Source organism: Epinephelus lanceolatus, chromosome 7, assembly GCF_041903045.1.
Source record: "Epinephelus lanceolatus isolate andai-2023 chromosome 7, ASM4190304v1, whole genome shotgun sequence".
In the NCBI taxonomy this organism is placed as follows: Eukaryota; Metazoa; Chordata; class Actinopteri; order Perciformes; family Serranidae; genus Epinephelus; species Epinephelus lanceolatus.
This window is the reverse complement of record NC_135740.1, coordinates 2499400-2519416: the sequence shown is the minus strand read 5'-3', so window position 1 is coordinate 2519416 and position 20017 is coordinate 2499400. Positions and strand designations below refer to the sequence as shown.

General features: G+C 38.9%; 1 pseudogene; it reads left to right on the top strand.

Annotated features, from left to right (window-relative positions):
• The first annotated feature begins 4716 nt into the window (after positions 1 to 4716).
• Positions 4717 to 7304, top strand: LOC144463922 (uncharacterized; annotated as a pseudogene).
• The last annotated feature ends 12713 nt before the right edge of the window (positions 7305 to 20017 follow it).

Here is a 20017-nt window from a genome sequence, read left to right as displayed (position 1 = left end):
AGGTGGTATATTTATCTCAGTTTTAAGTCCGTGGAGCTTGTCTGTTAAAAACTTTGTTTTCATTTCACAAATGTCCACCAGTCCACCAAGGAATCAATTACCGTAAAGTCTGTAATAGCGGCTCGGCCTTCTTCGCCTCAACTACAAGGGATGATTAGCAATTGCCATAGATCTTATAATTTATCATTTATCAATTCATCATTTTTCTTTTATGTATTCTAAGGGCATCAGGCATTTATTTGAAGGCAATTAAAGATGGGCCTGTTTTTCGGTTCCTGTGTCTAAAATGGGTTTTGACTCATTTCTGGCATGATCATATTGTTTCAGTCTTTTCCCGTCAGCTTCTGTAATTTTTTTTGTCTACAATTATCTGTGTCATAAAGTTGCCCTCTCCTACGCTGGAAACATCACATTCAGTCATCAGCCACTGTGGACCTCGAAAAGCTTATCATGATCATCTGACCTTATAAAGCAATTTGGTTCATTGCTGAACTTACCTCTAAACATTACCAAATTCAGCATAATTTTATACGTCGAGTTGAAGTATTATCCATCACGTAGTTCTCATGGTTGCCATCCATGAATTTTGGAGGCGGAATCACTGCAGTTCTCCTAAGTACAAAGTCTGTCTCATACATCTATTCACGAGGTGCTTGCTCTGTAAGGTGGCTTGCACATCATCTCTGATTCATTATGCATATTTGGCGGGAGTGTTTTGCTTCACGGCCATCGGCTGCACACTGCCCGTTCTGATTTTATTTTAAGGTTGTCCTCAGTCACGGCTGACTTTGGCATTTTAATCATTTATCTAATCATATGAAGCAGCAGCTTACGATGTAAGAAGGCATTGCTGATAAGATCACATTTCACTGGCATAGTACCTTATATTACTACATGTGGCAAACAAATAATAGAATTTATACTTGATGAATCGACACTGTACTCTGCTATTGCTCATTGTCATTGCATTCTGCTAATTGCAACATTAGCTCTGCATTCCACTAAATGGTCAATTTTGCACATTTCTGCTCAAACTACCACTCCTAAGAACTGCACAGCTGTCATTTTAATTCAGATATTTAAGCATTCTGCAAATTGCTTCATCATCACTATTGCTATTACTAAATTTTTACTATTCTGTTAATTGCTTCACCATATTTCATTGCGCTATTTGCTTCATGCCCACTGCCTTGGAAAGTACTCTTCTTATTCTTTTACAATTAGGCCTAGCACCTAATTATTCTGTTTGTTGTTTTACCCTTTGGTTTGTAAAGGTGCTTAACAACTAAAGTCTATCATCATAATCATTACTAAGGCTTAACAGCTATAGGAAGCATTTACATATAACTGGTGGTTGTTGGTGTTGCATTTCCTTTCATTTCTCAGCTGCACTCCCTAATTATTAATTCTCATGTTACTGCTGTCCTTTCAGCTAATCCATTCATTGATAAATTCTAGGCATCATGCCTTATTCATGACTCAAGGACTGAATGAAATGTTGAAGTGGCTGGCAATTAAGACTTTTGGCCTAAACTGAATTTTATTATGTCATTCCTGTACACCAGCATTGTTGGCTAAAACTCTGGCTAAACTGTTAGTTATTTGGATAACTCTGACCATTAGTCTTTGCTGGCTAAAGCATATTCATCTCAAGCAGGTCATTGCCGTCATTAAACATTGCTGATTAGAGCATATAAAATGTATAAAGCCTATAGAGTGAGAGAGAAATATATGTAGCATTTTCATTCTAAAGGCTGGTGTCTGTCCTCTTAAATTCATGTGTAAATATGTATTTATTAAGAAAAAAGGCCTCTTTGTAACTGCAGGCAATAGTCCCATGTCCATATCTTGGTTTAGCTCTCATTTAAGGCAGACTCTAATGAGATGTAACATAACTCCTAAGCATTAGTCAGAACTTTAATTTAGAATTGGGGTGGAGCCTGGGCCACTGGTCATCTCTACACATGCCTCCTCTGTGTGTCCTGATGCTACTGCAATTGTTGGAGCGCAACAATTTCTAAAGCCATATCAGCTTATGGTAAGCAATTACAAATAGCTGGTAGCAGGTGGTTGTGGTTCATTCAATTTATCATTTAGCTATACCCACTTAGTAATTCTCAAGTCAGTGCTGACATTTTCTGGCAAATTCATTATTGATGAATCCAGGTCTTCCATGCCCATTTATTAATTAATAAAATGTTTAAAGGGTTTTAGGTAATTGAGACCAATTGCCTAATCAAATTTTTCTATTCATGCTGTTCACCAGCTGTGCTGGCTAGCTCATTATCTATTCAGGTCATAGCTGACCATTAGCCATTGCAGGTTACAGGTTATTATTTGGGTTAAAGCAAATTCATAGCATACAAGGCATTGAGCCTCATAGCCTTGCAGGCTAAGTATCATCGCATTCACGACAATGAGCTTTATAGGTTTTGCAGGCTAAGCATTGCATTCATGGCACTGAGCTTCCATTACATTCATGGCATTAAGCCTCATGGCAGAGTGAAAAAAAGCACCAAAAAAATGCCTTTGAATGCTGAGCATCATCACAAGGTGGATTTTGTTTCTGTCCATTCATGATACACCATTGATTTAATTATTTGACCTCAACTATTTCTGTGTCTTGGTCATTTCTGTATTTTATCTCTTAGCAGATCATACCAACTTTATTCATTAAAGTGAAATGGGACCGGTTGCAGCCTTATTTTCAAGGTCTGGATGTGACCAAGGACGAGACACCTCCACCTGGAGTAACGTTAGTATCCAGCTGGGCTTTATCTAGAGCTCGCAAGATATATTTCGGCCGCGCTTTGGAAAGCAGAGCTAACATGGCACCACACCAGTAAGGTCTATGTGTTCTCTGACATTTATCCTAACGATATGAGGCGGTCTTTGTTGAAAAAAAAGCTTGTTTAGTGGGCTAACTTTGCACTTGAAGGTTGCCTGTTCACTTACCATTTAACAGGTCTGACACTACTATGCGCCCCAGCTCTATCTAGGCTAACGGCTAACATGCTAACCTAACGATATGAGGCGGTCTTTGTTGAAAAAAAGCTTGTTTAGTGGGCTAACTTTGCACTTGAAGGTTGCCTGTTCACTTACCATTTAACAGGTCTGACGCTACTATGCGCCCCGGCTGTATCTAGGCTAACGGCTAACATGCTAACTTAACGATATGAGGCGGTCTTTGTTGAGAAAAAGCTTGTTTAGTGGGCTAACTTTGCACTTGAAGGTTGCCTGTTCACTTACCATTTAACAGGTCTGACGCTACTATGCGCCCCGGCTGTATCTAGGCTAACGGCTAACATGCTAACTATTATTTTTATGTCACTAGTCACTTGAAACAAATTTAGGACGATAGGAGACAGGCTGAAATAAACCAAAATTTCCCTTTAATCATGGCTTGTTCACTTTAGCTTGGTAAGTAAACATTTTTTGGGGTAAGTTCTTTGGGAGCCCTGAGCCCCTTTATTTTGGGGAATTTTTAGATGTCCCTCGATCTATATATATCACTGATTCTTGAGAGTCGGGTCAAAATATGTCCTACATAGAAAAGTCTAATTTATATCAAAAATGAAGAAATTTATCATGATTGACATACTTATAAAGTTAAATCTAAAGGAATTGTATATATCTATGTGATTTTTAGAATATACTTTTTTATTTTTTTGGGGAAAATTTGTTTAAATGTGTGGTCTGTGGTTAGAAGGTCCATGTTATTGCACTTGTCCTCAGCAAGAGGTCACAATAATGACCATCCCAAAAAACTTTAAAAAAGATTTACAATTATGAAAACATATATCAAATAAAAAAGAAGGGGTTTAAATATAAAAAACAACACATGAAGTGAACATCAAACAATATTTTCCATAAAAATCTGCCTATCAAAGTTGTGTCCTCAGTTTCTGTCAACTCCGTCAGATTTTTTCATAAGACTCATTAAATCAGGAAATAGCATGGTCAGCTATATCCCTGAGGACCCCTTTTCGTCTCCCTGCCTGTGGTGAATGCAACACTACCACACATGCTCTGGTACGTTTTACATTTTTTGATATTTTAGACAAACAATGTCAATATTCCTATGGTCACAGCTGGTCCATGTCAATACCATCTTTCTGTTAAGATACTTTTTTTAAAACATAGTGGATTGAATTTAAGCATTTTAGTGTACAATACATGTTTTAGTGGGAAAATACATGCCCTTATGTCAACTCCGTCAGACGTCAACTCCGTCAGGTTCTATGTCTGACGGAGTTGACCTGTAAGCTGACAGAGTTGACAAATCCACCAATAAGCTCTTAATGTGCTAATATAATATTATTTGTGAATATAGTAAAGGGTTAAAATGTTATTTCAGGGTTTTATTTACACATAAATGTACATACATAGCATGCATTACATTATTTAACCATACACATCTGACTTGTAGAGAATGGGCAGGCAGTGGTCTGCTTATTATTGTGTAACGTGTAACTTTCCCAGCACTTTAATATATATGTATATTTATATATGTCGAGACAGAGATAGAGAGAGAGAGATGAGAAGCCAGTTTGTAGATTTTCACAACATCTAGTTATGAAAACTACATACCGCACCTTGAGGATTTTACATCCATCCATCAATCAATCAGTCAATCATGTCAATTAAATAAAAATCTGATTCTGTCGTCTTATTCAAGTACATTTTTCATTATTTCAATTTGTATTGTAGGAAAGCATGGCTAGACAGAAATTGTCAGTTGAGGAGCAAAGGAGAAGAAATAGAGAGTGCCAACAAAAGAGAAGAGAAAAATTAAACAGTGACCAAGAGAGCAAACATGCTATGCAAGAGAAGGAAAGACAAAGGTGGAAGAAGAGAGTTAAAGACAAAAAAGTAATACAAATAGACGAGATGGGAGACAGGGCAAAGAGGAATTGCAGAAAGTATTGGAGAGAGGCACAGAAAAGGTCCAGACAGAAAATGAAGATGCAGTGCTGGAGGCACACACCCCTCCAGATAGTCCGCAAGATCAGAATATTCAAGAATACAATGCCAGACACAGCAGACAGTCTCTCAGACAGGAAAGGGAGAGAAGTAAAATGAGAAAAAAGGCATTCAAGAGAAATAAAAACTTTGAAAGAGAAGCTTAAGAAGGTAACAAAGCAACGAAACAAACTGAGAAAAAAAATATGGCGAAGAAGAAAGGCTACAAATAAAACACCACTTGACTCCCCAGGCACAGAAACAAAGAAGATGCTATCAGGAAGCAAAATTAGGAATCCAAAAATCAAGAAAGCCCTTCTATTCCACAACATCCTCAGAAGAGAGCTAAAGAAAAACAAACAAACTCCTGGGCCACGGCGTCAGGAACCAGCGCTAAGTGTGTCATCAGGCAAGATTCTCAAAAAGTATCGTCTCCTTCACCAAATACACCAGTTTGGGATAACCTACAAGTTAATGAGAGGAAAGAAACAGACAAAGAAAAAGCCAACATTCCTAAAGGGTATAACAGAGACTGTTAAGGATTTCTTCCTGAGCTCTGCACGTGTGACCACTGATAAGACTGACACCATCACTAGGAATAAGATGAAGCACCAGAGAATGATCCTGGCAGACTCCATGATCAACCTCCACACTGATTTCCTCATTAGGAACCCCACTGTGAAGCTGAGCTATTCCTCTTTCTGTACTCTGAAGCCATTCTATATTACAGCACCAAAAGCATCTGATCGGAAGACATGTCTGTGTCAAAAGCATGAAAATGCATACTTAATGCTCGAGGTCCTTAGAACGTCTGGTGTTGTGAAGTCAAACAAACTCTCCAGCAAGTGAGGCCTGCCTTCTTCGCAACTGCTCACGATGTCTAAACAAAGGTACAGTTACAACCCAAGAGCAAGACAAAATCCATGTTCAGTGGAAGCAGTGGGAGAGAGTTCAAGAAGACACAGTCAGTGGAATCCACATCAACACTAAACTCGTCCAACACAGTGGCAGTCTTTCAGAGCTCATCAAACTCTATGAGCAAATACTCAGAAATGAAACCACAACACATGTGTGTTTAGTGCAAAACCAGTCAAAAGCATACAGAAACACAATTGAGACCTGTGATGAAAGTACGGCAATTGTTCACAGTGACTTTTCAGAATCCTGGAGATGCAAGTATCAATCTGAAGTTCAGGCCTGCCATTTTGGACAAAATCTGCCACAGATAACGCTACATACCAGAATGTATTACATTAAGGGTGGAAAGGCAGGGTTTTGCACACTTTCAGAGTCAAAGAGACAGGATGCTGCGGCAATCTGGACACACATGGATCCAGTCCTAAAAGATATCAAAACGAGATATCCACAGGTTACCACCGTGCACTTTTGGTCTGATGGTCCAAGTAAACTGTATAAGAACAAGAAGAATTTTTTTTCTTCTGTCTTGTATCCCCCCTACACTGGGATTTGAAAGAGCAACATGGAACTTCTTCCCCATTTCCCATGGTAAGGGCGCACCAGACGGCATTGGCGGAACAGTGAAAAGAACAGCTGACAACCTGGTCCTGAGAGGAAATGATGTGACAGATGGACACACATTCTTTGAAAAGGTCTCAAACAGTCTGAAGGGTGTTCAGCTGTACCACATTGCAGAAGAAGACATGCAAAGATACGATACACTTCTCATGCATCCTCTCAAACAGGTTCCCTCAACAAGACAAATACACCAGGTCATCCCACATGAGAACAGGATACACCACAGACAACTATCCTGCTTTTGCAGCAAGATGTTGGTTTGCCAGTGCTTCTGCCCAGCTACCTTCTATTTCCATGGCTACCCAGAGGAACAGCAGAGTGATACAAGGAGGGCAGGGAAGAAAAGACCTTTGGCAATGTTGTGGGAGGAGATGGAAAAAGAGATGGGAGGGGAGATGGAAGAGGATATGGAAATGGAAGATGTGATGGAGGAGGAGTTGGATGAGGAGCCTCTGAAAGGTCCTGAGGGTACTGTGACAGTAACGACTGTTAGCAGCCTTAATAATGGAGACTGGCTAGCAGTAGTATATGATGACCACTGGTGGCTAGCCAAGACCATTGTTGTGGATACTGAGCATCAAGATGTGAAAGTGGAGTTTCTGCATCCCCATGGTCCAACAGTAAAGTATAAGCCTAAGCTTCTCACGAAGGATGTCTGTTTCTGCCCAGTTGAAGACATCATAGTGAAACTAATGGGAAATGCATCACCAGTCCAATTAAAAACACGAGAGATCTACAGCATAGCCCCTGATGTGATGGACTTCATTGAGCGTGAGCATGTCCGACGCCTGTTGCTCAAGGCATAAGCGCAGGTTAGACAAAAATGAAATCTTAAGTAAGCTAATTGAAATGATTTGAAGCTACATTGTTGTTAAGGAATGTCAATTTAAGATCACACCCAGTATGAAGTAGGCAGTGCAGGGCAATCACACACCCAACACACCCACCCACACACACCTAACCACACACACGCACACACACACACACACACACACACACACACACACACACACACACACACACACACGCCACTTTAAAAAGAAGATGACTACTGACAAAGGAGGAAAGGAAGAGGAGAAGAGGTGGATGAGAAAGAGGAGAGCAGGAAGTGGTGTAGGGGAGGAGGGCCCCTGGTTTCCCTTATTGTTTTTTTGATAGTTGGAAACGGTGTAATTTATAATAGTTGGAAATGGTGTATGTGCAATATGTTTATTATAATTTGCTTTACAGTAAGTTCAATACTCTAATAACAAGGACTAGTTTTAATAGTAGTGTTTAAAAAGCACATTTGTTCAATAATCAGCAATGCACACACATTTTTTGTCAACACCGTCAGTTTTTCATCAACACTGTCAGATCTTTATCAACACCGTCACATGTATGTTTTTGTTCATTTTTTGGGGAAAAAAAATTCTTCCTTCAGTTTATGTTATTTTTTGTAATAAAGGACCATCTGATCTACATCCTCTTATGTCTAATTTATTTAAGGAATTTGTTTTTACAATATTGAAATTAAAAACAAAGTTTGAAAATGCAAATATTTAGAAATCTGGGTTTTCAGAATAATGTGAAATCACAACTTAAATTTATATATTGTATTTTATTACATATCAGAGTAACTAAACACTATTACAACATACTTCAGAACTTTAGATTCTTGTTGGAATGGAAGAATTAAAATTGTATACTTTTTAGTGTGTCTGACGGAGTTGACACAAATCCAGTTCTGAAGGGAAACATGTTTATTTGTTAAAAATGTGTTTTTATTTAGAACCTGTTCCTTAAGTGGTTAAATAGCTAAGACCTTTCTCTGCAGAAAAATATAACTCTAATTAATATAGTGTGCATTTTTAAAAAAAGTTTTTTAAAATGTGTTTTGTCCTGACTCTCAAGAATCAGTGGCATATACATATATATGTGTGTGTGTGTGTGTGTGTGTGTGTATATGTATATATGTATATGTGTGTGTGTATATATATACACTGCCTGGCCAAAAAAAAAGTCGCCACCTGGATTTAACTAAGCAAATAGGTACGAGCCTCCTATTGGATAATTACTGCATGGGCGATTATCTTTCAGCTGGCAACAAGTTATTTAACCCCAACTGATGCAATGAGTTGCTTGTCATTTCCTAAACAACCATGTCGAAAGACACATCCCGTGGTCGTGGAAAAGATGTTAGTCTGTTTGAGAAGGGTCAAATCACTGGCATGCATCAAGCAGAGAAAACATCTAAGGAGATTGCAGAAACTACTAAAATTGGGTTAAGAACTGTCCAACGCAAATTTAAAAACTGGAAGGATAGTGGGGACCCATCGTCTTCGAGGAAGAAATGTGGCCGGAAAAAAATCCTCAGTGATCGTGATCGGCGATCACTTAAACGTTTGGTGAGATCAAAGCGAAGAAAAACAACAGTAGAACTCAGGGCTATGTTTAATAGTGAAAGTAAGAGCATTTCCACACGCACAATGCGAAGGGAACTCAAGGGATTGGGACTGAACAGCTGTGTAGCCTTAAGAAAACCACTAATCAGTGAGGCTAACCGGAAAAAAAGGCTTCAGTTTGCTAGGGAGCATAAAGATTGGACTCTGGAGCAATGGAAGAAGGTCATGTGGTCTGATGAGTCCAGATTTACCCTGTTCCAGAGTGATGGGCGCATCAGGGTAAGAAGAGAGGCAGATGAAGTGATGCACCCATCATGCCTAGTGCCTACTGTACAAGCCTGTGGGGGCAGTGTTATGATCTGGGGTTGCTGCAGTTGGTCAGGTCTAGGTTCAGCAACAGTATGTGCTCAAAGAATGAGGTCAGCTGACTACCTGAATATACTGAATGACCAGGTTATTCCATCAATGGATTTTTTCTTCCCTGATGGCACGGGCATATTCCAAGATGACAATGCCAGGATTCATCGGGCTCAAATTGTGAAAGACTGGTTCAGGGAGCATGAGACATCATTTTCACACATGGATTGGCCACCACAGAGTCCAGTCCTTAACCCCATTGAGAATCTTTGGGATGTGCTGGAGAAGGCTTTGCGCAGCGGTCAGACTCTACCATCATCAATGCAAGATCTTGGTGAAAAATTAATGCAACACTGGATGGAAATAAATCTTGTGACATTGCAGAAGCTTATCGAAACAATGCCACAGCGAATGCGTGCCGTAATCAAAGCTAAAGACGGCGGTCCAATGAAATATTAGAGTGTATGACCTTTTTTTTGGTGGTGACTTTTTTTTTGGCCAGGCAGTGTATATCTATACACACACACACACACACACACACACACACACACACACACACATATATATATATATATATATATATATATATATATATATATATATATATATATATAGATAGATAGACCACTGATATTCTGAAGCTTTTGGTTCATTTCAGTACTGTAAAATAGTTCCAGGTACTATATCTCAAACACAAAAACATATGTAATGTCTCTGTTACAGACCTTTTTATGGCGTTATATTTGTGTCATATGTCGCGGGAGTGGATGACACATCTGCACGCGCATCTCTCTCATGTAAATTATTTTGCGCGCACATATTCAGCAACAGAGTGAAGCAGAGGCAGGTGCGCGCGAGTAAAAAACAGCAGCGACACACACAACAACACTGTGCAGCTGCTTTGCGCGCGCTGGCTCGCTCCTGTTCTCGTTCTCTCTCTCCCCTGTGCTTGCTCGTGGTGGAGCTCTGCTCGCTCAAAGCAAGGACTTTTGACGCTTTGGGGGCGGAGACCAAGGCTGACCCCGGCCCTCTTATGATTGGTCATTTTCCAGCCCCCCACGTGGGTGCCTTTTCGGTTTTCTGCTGATGACAGCTTCCATCACAGACAGGAAGCTCAGTGGTTTGTTGTTGTTGTTTTTTTTAATTGAAAATATAACAATTTACAACAATATATGGCAGTTGTTACATTCTTCATAATATGCTCTTACACAGACGGAGCACAGGAAACAGAATAAAACAAAAAAGACATATGAAAAAAAAAATAAATTAAAATCACTAAGGGGCCTCTTCTAATAGTCTAATGTTATTAATAGTGTACAGAAGACTTTTTGCTGTTTTCTTTTTCATGTGCTTCAAAGCTTTACAGTACATAGTCAGTTCTTTTTTAAATACCAAAAAAAGGGGCTGTGTTTTAATGCATTTACATTTGTGAAGAATTTCCCTAGAATAAATAAAGTGTTCAAAAGAAACGTTAGTGTCTTTATCTTCTATTGTCATTCCAAATGTAATATCATTTCTTGAAAACTGGGGGAGAGATATAAGTTTTGGCTCTAGCCAATCATACATGTCACTCCAAAAACTATTACTATAAACACAGAAAAAAAGTGATCCATGGTCTCTATGTCCGCATCACAGAATATGCAGTTATTGTGATCAATGTTAAATCTTTGTCTAATAAGTTCTCCTGAATACGGAAGCATATTGCTGCCACCGGAGGAAAAAAAAAACGGCTCAGCATCACGTAATTACATGAAAGGTTTTTTGTTCTAACAATATCTTTTCACATTTTAACAGTATCTTTTTTCACGTTATAACGTGAAAGTATCACGTTATTTCAAGATATGACATTTTCACGTTATAACATTAAATTATTCAATTCAATTCAATTCAATTTTATTTATAAAGCCCAATATCACAAATCACAATTTGCCTCACAGGGCTTTACAGCATACGACATCCCTCTGTCCTTAAGACCCTCACAGCGGATAAGGAAAAACTCCCCAAAAAAAACCCCTTTAACGGGGAAAAAAAAAACGGTAGAAACCTCAGGAAGAGCAACTGAGGAGGGATCCCTCTTCCAGGACGGACAGACGTGCAATAGATGTCGTACAGAACAGATCAGCATAATAAATTAACAGTAATCCATATGACACAATGAGACAGAGAGAGAGAGAGAGAGAGAGAGAGAGAGAGATGCAGGTAATGACAGTAGCTTACAACAACATTAATGAAAGTAATAATATTATAGTTATAGTTCTGGCTACTGTGGTACAATATGTTGAAAGTATGTATTAGTATCAGACAGTATACTTGTGTGACAATAGTCATATGTGTATAATAACAGTAGAAGTATGACTAATGACTAATGATGGCAGCAGCAGCAGGAGGCATCTGGCAGGACCACGGCAGCAGCACAACCACACACGTCACACTGTCCAGGCACCGCTGCGGTATGAGTTATTCTGAGAGACAGTGGAGCACATTATTATTATCCGTGATAAGATGTTTTTATGATATAACGTGATAAGATGTTTTCACGTTATAACGTTAAAGTGTGGTTTTACGTTATTTCAAGATAAGATTCACATCATTCTACGTTTCTCCCACTGTGAACTGGCATGTGTTTCAGTGAGCTCGTACGTCGCCATGGAAAATGTGGATTCTTCACTGTCGAGATTTCTTCGAGGTCGTGGTGTACCAGAGGACTGTCTCCTTCGCATGGAGCAAGATTATGTCAGTGTCATCTAATTCAAACGTTGTGTATGGTTAGCTTACGGTGGCTAATTTAGCTAGCTAACTAGCCTGGTAAGAAGCTACACGCTGACTATGAGGGAGAAAAACACACATGGAACATGCTATGGGTTGGGGAACTGCAATAGGCAACATACTTCCATGGGAAATACGGGCTAGAGTGATGCCATCAAAGTGATTTATTAGTTCTCATCTATTAAAGGTAGAGTCTGGAGTTTTGTTCATTGCAGTTTGTAAACAAAACATTCAAACTGGGCCCCTCTTCTGAGAGGGACCCAGCTGCAGACATGATGGCGGACATGGGCGCCGCCATATATCCAATCCATACCGGAAGTCCATACCAGAAGTTGGTCTGTGTGTGTATTATTTGAAGAAGAAGAAGAGGAAGAAGAAGAGGAAGAAGACAACGGAGAAGACGAAGAGAAGAATGCAAACAATACACGCACGACTAAGAGAAAGAGCAGTAAGGGAACGAGTATTTTAATTATTAGAATTAGACAACTTTACTGTCATTGTACATTGTACAACGAAATTCTGTTCGGCACTTAGCACTAGCAGTAACTTACTAGCTAGTAGCTAGCATTAGCATAGAGTACCAAGCCGCTGCAAGTAAACGCACCGTCATCTTCATTATCTTTTAACACGTGTGTTATGTTCTCTAAGATGCAATTCTACGTAATCTCGGCATGCACAAATTACTACCACCAGATGGTGGGTTTAGCTACATTTGTTGTGTAAAAACGAGGGCATGATTGGTATTAACTTAACGTTGTGCGCCCTTTCATCAATGTCTGTGTGTAAACAGTGTTAATGTTGGCCAGAGACTATTACTGCCCTTGCTTGATGTGTTGGTTAATTTAGATATGTAGTTTGCAGCAGGGTTAATATGTGTTCCTCTGCTTTTTGGTGTGTTGTGGTGTACAACATCTGTGTACACACTCACTGCACACAAGCCATTTTTCCCCCAATTTTTGGTTCGCCTGGTCTCCTTGTGTATTAATGCTTGTATAACCTCAACCCTGCGCTGCTCAATCAAGTTATATACAGCCTTTTTTTCCGGAGATATTCTAAAAATAGTAACGAGAGTTGTCTTGTGGTATACGACATGAGCGACCCCCGAGGGTTAACCGGGTCAGATAAATAACGTATACATAGCCCCGGGGGTCTGCAAAAAATACATTTGTATTATGTTATAGTAATGCACCATGAGTCCTTTAGATCGGTAAAATATGGTTGATGTTCAGTATGTTTTCCAGCTGTCATTGTTGACTTCTCCTTTTTTCAGATGCACCCCTCTATTTGGAGTGACGAAGCCAGTCTGGGGCACACAACCCTTTCACCATCCGGGTTTGGGTGTCCTCTCTGCCCCAAATTTAAAGCCAGAAATGAGAGCGCAATCCAGAGGCACCTGAAAAACCATACGGAAAATGCAGTTCATTTCCATGGTATGTTGATGAGAAGTATCTGTTTGAGATCATATACTTCTACATGTAACAGTAATGTTTAATGATATTTGTTTGGGACAAAACAAGACATTTTAGGCTCCATCTTGGGATCTTGTGATTTGTGGAACAGTGGTTGACATTTTATACCATTTTCTTACATTTTATAGACCAAACAAATAAATTATTTTACTGTTTTTCCATTTTTTTCCTTTGTTTTTTTTTCTACTTTTGAGATTGATATGGATATCTGGAATAAAAACTTGTTCACAAAAAAGAGAACTCTCCTTCTTTATGTTGCCAGTTCAATAGTGTAATATTGTGTTTACATGTGTTCCTGAAATATAATAGAATACATCTGAAAATATAACAATCTAATTATTACGTTCATTTAATAGTTAAATAGTTACAATTAACCATACTGATGTAAGAGTAAGTTGGCATTTGTTGTGTCCATGGTTTTCAGTTGTTTTGAATGACCTGATAGTAATCTGCATGTTGCAACTGTAGCCCAATAAATGAAAGTGCTCACCTTATTTAATCTTTGTTAAAAATTAATCCAACTAAAATTCATGTGTTTGCTGATTTTCTGCAAGTTTTGTAGGTTTAACTTGTTGAGGTCAATGTTATTCCAAACAAAACATGATTGTATTTGAAATAGTTGTTGAAATAATTATATTATTATTATTATTATTATTATTATTATTATAATATATATATATATATATATTTATAATTGTTGGGTGCTTCAAAGTTTGTAAATGTATTACTAAAATAAATAATATAAAAAAGACAGACTTAAAAACCGACTTCTTGGGGGAAAAACTACAAAAATTGACTTCCGGTATGTATGAAACTTCCGGTATGGACTTCCAATATCATAGACACGAGGAAGATTAACTTTCAGTATGGACTGGATATATGGCGGCGCCCTTGTCCGCCATCTTGTCTGCAGCTGGGTACTGTTGCCTCTTCTCGGGCTCAACTGTGTAGCATCCTGCCCCAGACAGCAGCAACAGCAGTTGTCAGGACCGTAAAGGAAAGGAAATACAGTCCGAGTGAAGCGCTGGAGCCATGGGCCGATACCCGGCCGTCATTGGTAACGGGGGAGGGTGTGTCTGCAGACCTGGAGACCGCAGATTCAGACCTGCAGATCTGGACCCGTAGTTCTAGACCCCTTGTATTTCGCGACAGCGCCCTCTATTTCATTGGAAGCCGACATACTATTACAACTATTGAATATGGACGACGACGATCCGAGTGTGAGTATTGAATGTGAATCACATTATTTGTTTAATGCCATCAAACTATTTTGTTGACTTTAATTAGAGAGTGAAATTGATGTTTTACAGTGATAGGTTTAAAATGATATGACTGTCTTTACCACGATAGTCTGTCAAATATGGGTTAACGTAGTAGGTAATAGTTTAGCTTGTTAGCAATGAACTGTTTGACCTGCACATTTTGTTTCATGAAACCGAAGCACGATGACAAATAATTTTAGCATGTGCTTTAAATTAAACATGAATAAATGATTAAAGCAATGAAGTGGATGATATGAGAAAAACATCTATAGGCTTACATTTTCATACAAGCATGAAACTGTTTACATATTGGCAATTAGTGTACTTTATGCTAAAAGTTAATTTTGTATTCATGTATATCATGTAATACACCTACACGTTTTTCCTTTATTATTCATAATATTATATATCACGTGTGTTTATATCACTACATTGATAATACTCTGTAGCATATATTTAGAGATTTTGTGGACAGAAATTAAGCTCATCCAGCACAGAAGATCAGAAATGTATTTTTGTCTATTATTAGGTTTGGCCTTGTTTATGTGTGTAAAACGGTTGAAAAATATTAACTTTGACTAATTAGGCACTCTCTTTTTAAGGTGCACATAACAATTCAGAAAAGGGAAACTGCAGTGAAGTGGAGGAGTTTTGTCAGAGGATCAAAAGGCAGATGAGGAAGGAAGGGGCACTATTGTTAATATGTCGATATAATAATGTATTTGCTATGCTCCAGAATCTTCAGTATTTCAGTGTAGACTGTGATAGGTATTTAATTTTTTTTAAGTGTTTCTGTTTTCAATTTTGTGATATGTTTGATTTCTTTTTTTTTCTCTGCAGATCTCCCTGATGTGTGATGTAACCACTGCACACAATAAAACATTTCAAACCATTTCAGTATTTCACAGCCTTTGTTTCAAATTCCCACAACAAAAGTGAGGACTGGACACCCAAGACCAGACATTTCCTATTATATGTTGTAGCGGGTTTGATCAATGCAGTGCAAGTTTTTGGCGTGTCAGAGGAATATATTTGCCGTTTTAATATCAAGAACACTTCCGCGTTTTTGTGTGTATACAGGAATGTTAAAGATATCATTGAGGAAAACGAGGTTGACGTGACGTGATTGAATCAGGGAATTCGTGTGTCCACCACGGGAGAGGACCCTAATGACTTTACATTGGCATTGTTTTCGTGGTGGCAGCACGTAATTTCAACCCATTACATGCTGCCACCACGGAATGCAGTGTTAAGAGGTTGTGGTCATTTCACATATTTCTGTGAGATCAGGCTGAAGTTAGCCTACTCCAGTAGCCGGTGGCAGCCGACTCATCGAGCCATCGCTGGGTCCCAGCTAGTGCTAACACCGGGAGCTAACGCTAACATTCCTACTCTTCTCCGTGAGTGAGAAGGATGTATTAGCCTGGCTACATTTTACAATGCTAATTGCAAATGTTAGCTGGGCTGCCGGGCTACTTGTTCCGCTCTCCGCCATTTCGCTTCGAAAATATGCGCTGCCATTGCTCACTGGCTGTAGCCTTTTATAGGGAGGGAGGGCCAAGGGCTCTGAGAGGCGATTCACATGAACGTACATGAACGTGCAGCCGGACTGGCTTGTAAACACGGGGCTGGAGATCAACACAGAGAGAGGGTGTGTGACCTCATACTCCAGATGAAATTACACCTCTAGTTCTTCACATAGCAATTTTTTATTCCTTCAATCTAGAAATGATGAATTTCCACTTATTGCCCCTTTAATGATCAGTCAGTTGGTTGATGATGAATCTGTACACTCATATTCTGTATTTAATATTATCTTTACTCAATTCTTCTGTCTCTCTTCATTGAACTGCCCTTCCTCAGCTGATTCTGTGTTGTAGAAAACTAATAAATTACATCAACACTTAATGAAGCTCTGAATAATAGAAAATAAACACCTGCATACTTTCTTCTGTCATGTGGAAGTGTCTCCAGTTAAGCCTCGTTTCCACCAAATACTGTCTGTATGGTACCTTTGGAACCAAAAATAACCCTTCCGACATGGTACTTAGCCCCTATGTCCATTGAGCATTTTCAGAGCAACCAGTACTCTTAAATGCGGGGTTGTTGTCATTCACTGCTCCATCCAGCACTCGCTGTATTTCATCATCACCAGTGACACAGATGGAAGTTGGCAACTTGTTTATCATCCACAGAACAGGGTTGCATGCCAACATTTTCAGAACAAAAAAGAACAGTCAGGCTGGAGTGGAGAGTCTCTCTCCATAGTGTTTTTGTGCATTTGTCCTTCTAAGGCAAGCACAGGGATTTATTGTCGCCGGAGCCCACAGGAACGAAGCTCTGCAATGGGTATTTTTCTCCAAGTGAGACTTAGAATATACAGTTCACATAATCCAGTCAAAATGAATATATATTTTTAAACGCTTGAAGATCCACTCATTACTAAAAGTGTGTATCAACCAAGAGAGACAGTAAAAACTCTGCTGTGAATGGTCAAAGTTGTCACATTGAAATTTAAGGTGTTCTGATTGATTCATGTAGTCAACTCATACACTGAGTAACATTACAAGTAAACATTCCACCTGAAAAGTTATTGTCAGTCAGCCCAGTGAGTTACGTTATTTTTTCTGAATACATGCTTTCATTTTATTGTTTACTAATACATGTAAAACTTGCCATGGTATGTACAGTAATTACATAAAACCAGCCACAACTCAGCCCTGAGCACAAGAGACCGTCCTCTATTAAACCAATCAATGGACTGCAGTGTGTCTCGCTCCACCAGTACCAGATCTGTGTGCTAGGTACCCCAACAGAGGGGTGACCAAAAATGGGGATGGTAAGGAACTTTCTGTTGGTACCATCCACAACTTTTCACAGTGGAAACGAAAAGAAAATGTGTACCAAACTGAAGAACTGTACCGTACTGCTTGGTGGAAACGGGGCATTACAGAGCTTTATGATAACAACAATTGTGCAGTCAGAAATAGGTACAAAACATTACAATACATCAGCTTCTTGAACTATTTTAGATACTTTTTAAAAGGAGTTTTTGTGTGTAGTAATAAAACTGCTTATTCTGTCTTTTATCCTTATTAAGTCTTTTTTAGTTTTTGTCATTGTTTTAAATGACAACACAGAAAGCAGCTTGACACTAGAATGTGGTCAGAAAATGATAGTCAGGTTTTTACTGTTGATAGCTACATAGTGGGATACTCAGCTTTTATGCAAGGTAGGAATTATGACTGTGCATGTATTATTTTATGCCAGAATATTTTATATTAATACTTATAAAACATATCCTAATTTACTAAATAAAAAATAAAAAGTTGCTTACGGGTTGAGTTAGCCTCTATGATAAAAGTTGTTCAGTTATTCATGTTTGATGTCACAATAGGCAGCTACAGATAGATTGTTTAAAGCCTTTTTCACATTGTCTCTGGATACTGTTGTGATAAAACGTGGGATAATTACACCCCAAGGGCAACTATAATCATACAGCCAATCAAACTACAGTTCCATGTTTTGTTTTTTAGCTATTACATCAAGGGGACATTTCAGTTTTTCCACTGTACCTAAAAAGTCTAAAGTTCTTTTAAACATTCATACTTGCAACTTTATGTATACGTAACTTGTTTGAGAAAAAAATATATATGAGAGAAAATAAGATCATTAACTATGTCCCACAAGACATAACAAAGCAGTAGATTCCTGTTTTCATATAAATGCAGAACACACCTTTGATAAATCTGATTGTTAGGCCCAAACAACACCTTTGTAAAATGCAAAGTACAATGGGGTAGATAGTGGTTCAAGTCAGCACGCTGCAGCTGTGGCAATTTACAACAGCAGTTGCATCAATGGAATATATCAGCATGTGTGAATGGTCAGGCCTTCTTGTTTTTCTCAGGGCACGCTGGGACATGATGGAGAAAAAAATGCAAAATAGGCTCAGAAATGTAGAAAGCTCTAGAGAAGGCTGTGCTGGGAGAGGAAGTGAACTGCTCATGGGGAGTGTTTGATTTCATTGTCTGTGGTGGTCTGTGCATGATTGCCAAGATCAAAATCAGAAGTAGATCAAAAAGAAGAAAGAAGCAGGGATAATAAAAAAGTCTCTAAAGGTCTGCACATGAAAATGGTTCTTCAGAGAAGTAGGCAGGGCCGGCTTAGTGTTTTTGTGGCTCTAAGGTGAGATTGATAAGTCGTCCTTCATCACAAATGCACATACACAGACACACACACACACACACACACACCCACACACAAGCAGCATGTAACCTGTTACCATGTTAACACTGCAGTGGATACGTGTAAAATGAAAACATTATTTATGTGTCAGAGGGGAGCTCAACAACAAATTATGGATTCCAGTATGTTATTTTCATTGCTGAGGAAAGTCCAATCAGTATTTGTGAACATGAGTTACTCTCTCTCAAAGCCAGAAACCAGACAAGGAAGTCTCAAACTTGTGATGTCATAGAGCCATAGTCACTAACAGGCGGACCGCAGTCCGAGTCCTGACCCAGATACCGTCCTATACAGACCCGGACCTATAACCAGTAAATTATTAAGGGATTTTAAATTTTGATGGGATGCTTCTATTTTATCTGGCGCAACTTTTCTAGTCTTTACGGTAACGGTCTAGCTGATCAGGAAACCCACAGACCATCCAACGTAATGCCACCCAGTCAATCAAATCTCTGCATTCCAGGTGATTAACATTGCGACTCTGCAGTCAGATGAGAGAGGTGAAAGGTGAGTGACAAGCAGAAAGACGATAGAAAAATAGAAATATAGAAGGATAGAAATATAGAAAAAGAAAGAAAGCGATACAGAGAGAGAAGACGGAGAGGAAGCGGTAAGTAAGCGAGGGACAGAGAGAAACACAGGAAGAGATGAGTGGTTAATTCCCAAGCAAATGTGCCCCTGAAAGAGAAGTTTGGAAGAACTGAGCCTGACACTTTCTGGCTCCACATGGTCTCTGAGACAGGTTTCCCAGGTCTGAGGAAAGTAACCTATACACCTTGACCATGTTTGGCTCCACATACAGCTGCGAGGCAGCTTTCTCCACAATGAACGTAATAAAAAATTTTCCCACTGAACAAAAAAAAGTGGGAAAAGAGGGAAAGAAAGAGGAACTGTAAAACAATTAAATTCAATTGTTATTTATTTATTGTAAAATTGGTTGAGACTGTTAAGTCAAGATGTTAAACAGTTAATAAAGAAAAAGGAAAATTCAAGCTGTTGCTACACTTTATTTTATTTTATTATTATTTTATTA